Raw genomic sequence first — 5815 nt, 5'->3', positions numbered from 1 at the left:
CACCACTTCCCTTAGTAGAATATCACAGATGGACATACAGGAAGTTTGTCATGCTGGCAAGTAAGGGAAGAAAGGGACATTGACAGAGTTGAGAAATAAATGGCAATTTGATTTGGTGCCCCTCCTGTGGAAGGTACATTTGCAGAATTTACTAAAATTAGAAGACCTCCATAAACACTGTAAGGTAGCAACTGCACGTCCAGTTCTCTACCCTAGTGTAGCAACTGCACGTCCAGTTCTCTACCCTACAGAAATATCTGCAGGAGGGACTAAAGGTTTGTGTACAAAAATGATGATGGCAGCATCATTTAAAAGCAAGAAAGGGACTGCGCTTCAAAAACATTCTGAAAAGGATTAAATAAATCGTGCACACATTGAGGATGAAATGCTTCCCCCACCCCTGAAAATAATGGAGAGGATAATTATGATGATGAATGCTCCCACTGGTCACAACATTGTTGAGAGGTCAATCACTCAATGCAGGCACATCCTGGGGATTGGCCTCCTATGACAAATGACAAAAAATAAAAATAAATAAATAAATAAATAAATAAATAAATTGAGGCACATATAACTTTACCCGGCCCAGCCTATTTCTAAAGGTCAGAATGAATTTCCCACAATTTCCGAGTTTAGAATGGGGTCCTGGGGGGTGGGGTGGCACCTGACAGGTGTCAGTTACAAATTTAGCGCGCGGGAGGGCGGGAGGTCATCTCGAAGGGGGCAGCAACCGCCCGTCAAAACGCCACAGCTCGCGTCCCTGGGTGGGCTCGAACCACCAACCTTTCGGTTAACAGCCGAACGCGCTAACCGATTGCGCCACAGAGACAGGCCCGGGCAGCAGTGCGGGGCTCCCTAGCAAGTGAGGCCTCAAACCTCCCCGGCCCTAGGCTCTCCCCACTCAGGGTCCGCCTCTCAGGACCACTGAGCCGGTTCCCAAGCCTTGGCAAACCGGAGAGACGAGAGCGAGGAGTGGCGATGATCCTGGCGTTGGAACCCCGCGCGCTGGTGGACTCTGAAGCCAGAAGGGCAGCCGAGCGGCCTTCGTCCCGCCTCGCCCCTCGGCCGCTTCCGAAGCCCCGGGTAGCGCCCGGCCCGAGCCGCGCGGAGCCCGAGGGCAGCGGAGCGTCCTGCGGACTCTGGCGGAGGCTCCCGCCGCTCCCTGCGCCGCCCGGGCCCGGGCCCTCCGCACCCGGTCGCTTTCGGGCCGCCGTGGAGCTTCCGCTGCCTTCTTCCGACCCTGGGTCCAGCACGGGCGCTCCAGGTGGGCAGGGATCGCGGTGGCGGTCGCTCTTGGGTCCCCTCGCCGAGAGCAGGGTCTGCCTCTCAACCCGGGCGGTGCCCGGTTAGGGCTTGTTGAATTAAACCGTTGTCGTCTTCAGCTGTCAGGCGGTTGAAGAACCCTGAGAATGGACACCGGGAAAGTTTTTCAAAGGTCAAGTTCTTCTGAAGAGGGTGTTACTCGGGTTGATTTCTCAGCGTCCCGCGCCCCACGGGAAAGGCCTGCGGAAGCACCTCCAAGGCGGTGAGTGGGGAGGGCGGCCGGGACCCAGGGAAAGGCAAAGGGGGCGGGGAGGTGTAGCGTGGCCCAGGTATCCAGGCCTCCTAAAAGGCTTGTGCAGGGGCACAGGCCGGATTTGAGGAGGTGAGAATTGCTTCTTGATGGTAGCAGAAAGAGGAGGAAGGGAGGAGAGAACTGAGAGAGAACATGAAAAAGGGGAAAACTCAAGGACCTCTAGCTCCAGAAGAATAAGATCGCCCAGAAGAGCCACAGAGAAAGCTAGGCGTCTGGGATGGAAAGCCTGAAATCCTCGAAAGAGCAGGATCATCACCCTCATTCCTTTTGGCAAAGGAGTTGCTCTCCTGTTTGTTTGTACAACTGTTTGTGTTTTTCTCTTATTTTATGATTACAATTAATGCTGCAGTCATCATTCTTGTACACATATCCTCAGGCACTCGCGTATTTTCACAGGGTCGGGTCCTGGAGAGCATTTGTTCTATCATAGTATTTACATTGTTTTTATACTATTCCATTTTCTTTCCTTTGATGGCTTATTAGCTATAACTTTCATTTGTTATTGCAGTGACTGCCCTTGGGTTTACAGAACACTTCTCTAATTTACCACAGTTTGCCTTCCAAGTGACAAACTTCCCTTTCTGGCCTTTATGCTAGTGTTGTTGTGCATTTTCATTTTATGCACATCATAAACTCCACAATCCATTTTTTGTTTAGTGGGTCAAATGTTGTTAAACAGCTGAAGTACTCAGAAAATCACTGGCATCTTTAACCGCATAAATAACCATTTCCATTGTTCTTCATTTCTTTGTGTAGGCCCAGATTTCTATCTGCCTGGAAAACCCCTTTAACATTTCTTGTAGCATGGGTCGGTGAATTCTTTCAGTTTTGGTATGTCTTTAAACGTACCAAAATAAAAGGTAATTCTTTGCTAAACTAGCAAAGAATTCTAGGTTACCTGGTTACCTTTTATTTTGGTACGTTTAAAGACATACCAAAACTGAAAGAATTCACCGACCCATGCTACAAGAAATGTTAAAGGGGTTTTCCAGGCAGATAGAAATCTGGGCCTACACAAAGAAATGAAGAACAATGGAAATGGTTATTTATGCGGTTAAAGATGCCAGTGATTTTCTGAGTACTTCAGCTGTTTAACAACATTTGACCCACTAAACAAAAAATGGATTGTGGAGTTTATGATGTGCATAAAATGAAAATGCACAACAACACTAGCATAAAGGCCAGAAAGGGAAGTTTGTCACTTGGAAGGCAAACTGTGGTAAATTAGAGAAGTGTTCTGTAAACCCAAGGGCAGTCACTGCAATAACAAATGAAAGTTATAGCTAATAAGCCATCAAAGGAAAGAAAATGGAATAGTATAAAAACAATGTAAATACTATGATAGAACAAATGCTCTCCAGGACCCGACCCTGTGAAAATACGCGAGTGCCTGAGGATATGTGTACAAGAATGATGACTGCAGCATTAATTGTAATCATAAAATAAGAGAAAAACACAAACAGTTGTACAAACAAACAGGAGAGCAACTCCTTTGCCAAAAGGAATGAGGGTGATGATCCTGCTCTTTCGAGGATTTCAGGCTTTCCATCCCAGACGCCTAGCTTTCTCTGTGGCTCTTCTGGGCGATCTTATTCTTCTGGAGCTAGAGGTCCTTGAGTTTTCCCCTTTTTCATGTTCTCTCTCAGTTCTCTCCTCCCTTCCTCCTCTTTCTGCTACCATCAAGAAGCAATTCTCACCTCCTCAAATCCGGCCTGTGCCCCTGCACAAGCCTTTTAGGAGGCCTGGATACCTGGGCCACGCTACACCTCCCCGCCCCCTTTGCCTTTCCCTGGGTCCCGGCCGCCCTCCCCACTCACCGCCTTGGAGGTGCTTCCGCAGGCCTTTCCCGTGGGGCGCGGGACGCTGAGAAATCAACCCGAGTAACACCCTCTTCAGAAGAACTTGACCTTTGAAAAACTTTCCCGGTGTCCATTCTCAGGGTTCTTCAACCGCCTGACAGCTGAAGACGACAACGGTTTAATTCAACAAGCCCTAACCGGGCACCGCCCGGGTTGAGAGGCAGACCCTGCTCTCGGCGAGGGGACCCAAGAGCGACCGCCACCGCGATCCCTGCCCACCTGGAGCGCCCGTGCTGGACCCAGGGTCGGAAGAAGGCAGCGGAAGCTCCACGGCGGCCCGAAAGCGACCGGGTGCGGAGGGCCCGGGCCCGGGCGGCGCAGGGAGCGGCGGGAGCCTCCGCCAGAGTCCGCAGGACGCTCCGCTGCCCTCGGGCTCCGCGCGGCTCGGGCCGGGCGCTACCCGGGGCTTCGGAAGCGGCCGAGGGGCGAGGCGGGACGAAGGCCGCTCGGCTGCCCTTCTGGCTTCAGAGTCCACCAGCGCGCGGGGTTCCAACGCCAGGATCATCGCCACTCCTCGCTCTCGTCTCTCCGGTTTGCCAAGGCTTGGGAACCGGCTCAGTGGTCCTGAGAGGCGGACCCTGAGTGGGGAGAGCCTAGGGCCGGGGAGGTTTGAGGCCTCACTTGCTAGGGAGCCCCGCACTGCTGCCCGGGCCTGTCTCTGTGGCGCAATCGGTTAGCGCGTTCGGCTGTTAACCGAAAGGTTGGTGGTTCGAGCCCATCCAGGGACGCGAGCTGTGGCGTTTTGACGGGCGGTTGCTGCCCCCTTCGAGATGACCTCCCGCCCTCCCGCGCGCTAAATTTGTAACTGACACCTGTCAGGTGCCACCCCACCCCCCAGGACCCCATTCTAAACTCGGAAATTGTGGGAAATTCATTCTGACCTTTAGAAATAGGCTGGGCCGGGTAAAGTTATATGTGCCTCAATTTATTTATTTATTTATTTATTTATTTATTTATTTTTATTTTTTGTCATTTGTCATAGGAGGCCAATCCCCAGGATGTGCCTGCATTGAGTGATTGACCTCTCAACAATGTTGTGACCAGTGGGAGCATTCATCATCATAATTATCCTCTCCATTATTTTCAGGGGTGGGGGAAGCATTTCATCCTCAATGTGTGCACGATTTATTTAATCCTTTTCAGAATGTTTTTGAAGCGCAGTCCCTTTCTTGCTTTTAAATGATGCTGCCATCATCATTTTTGTACACAAACCTTTAGTCCCTCCTGCAGATATTTCTGTAGGGTAGAGAACTGGACGTGCAGTTGCTACACTAGGGTAGAGAACTGGACGTGCAGTTGCTACCTTACAGTGTTTATGGAGGTCTTCTAATTTTAGTAAATTCTGCAAATGTACCTTCCACAGGAGGGGCACCAAATCAAATTGCCATTTATTTCTCAACTCTGTCAATGTCCCTTTCTTCCCTTACTTGCCAGCATGACAAACTTCCTGTATGTCCATCTGTGATATTCTACTAAGGGAAGTGGTGCCCCCTGCCTTAACCTGGGGGAAGTACAACAGAAGGACGCTGCGGACTTCACACCCAAGTGTCCTGTTCTATACGTTGGACAGCTGCACTTTGAACATGTTTTAAAGTCCTCCAATATCTTTAATAGTTTTCTGGTGACCCAGTCACACGGGTCCAGTGGAGACAGGCCAGAGAGACCTCTTTGGTAGCTTTTTGCCAGTCCCAGACATTTTGTTCCTCTTCCCCTTTCTTCTTTTGTCGATAAGTCTTGGTTTTGCTTTTATTTGATGAACACAATCTAGTACTGGCTCTCCCTCCTCTACCATGATGAATCAGTAAGTGGATAACTGTCTCTATAGTATTCCTGGACAGATTTTTGCAGGGTTGTTTTTATAAAACTTAGCCCACCTGGAGGCTCTATTCTGTTGACACTGGAGCCAATAGAATCCTGCATTTGACAGGCAGCTGGTGCAGGCCTGCACCCTGGCTCATGTTCCCTAGTTTCTTCTATGGATTTTCATGGGCAGAAATTGCGCTCTTTGGCATTTATATACTATCTATGGTTATTGGACAAGTCTTTTTCTCCCTCTCTCAGTTTTCCATCAGTATGTTCTCCCATCAGTGGCATGGGTGTGGGTTTCTGGTTTCGATGTTATGAGGCGAACTTTGGAGGACAATCTGTCTTGAGTGGTGGCTGACAGGTATCCATTCTGTGATTGGGGTGCATGTCAGCTAAATTTAGTCTGTGAGTCTTTTTTGATTGTCTGTTTATCGCCCGGAGAATTCTGGTATTTCCTGTTACTTGTGACTGCAGTAATGAAAAGTTGTTCACACATCTTGTCTTTGCAATCTTTGGTAAAAATCTTGTGGGCCCAATAGTTGTCAGTATCTGCAAGAGTGGCCTATCTCTGTGT

General features: G+C 49.7%; 2 non-coding genes across 2 annotated transcripts; one reads left to right on the top strand and one right to left on the bottom strand.

The window, feature by feature from the left end:
* Positions 1 to 755: 755 nt before the first annotated feature.
* Positions 756 to 829, bottom strand: TRNAN-GUU (transfer RNA asparagine (anticodon GUU)). Its single transcript has one exon. It is a non-coding gene; the product is annotated as a tRNA-Asn (tRNA).
* A 3260-nt stretch (positions 830 to 4089) lies between these two features.
* TRNAN-GUU (transfer RNA asparagine (anticodon GUU)) lies at positions 4090 to 4163 on the top strand. Its single transcript has one exon. It is a non-coding gene; the product is annotated as a tRNA-Asn (tRNA).
* Positions 4164 to 5815: the final 1652 nt, after the last annotated feature.

This window comes from Nycticebus coucang, chromosome 5 (assembly GCF_027406575.1).
Source record: "Nycticebus coucang isolate mNycCou1 chromosome 5, mNycCou1.pri, whole genome shotgun sequence".
Classification (NCBI taxonomy): Eukaryota; Metazoa; Chordata; class Mammalia; order Primates; family Lorisidae; genus Nycticebus; species Nycticebus coucang.
Note: the sequence above shows the minus strand (reverse complement) of the source record. Positions and strands in the feature narration are given on the sequence as shown.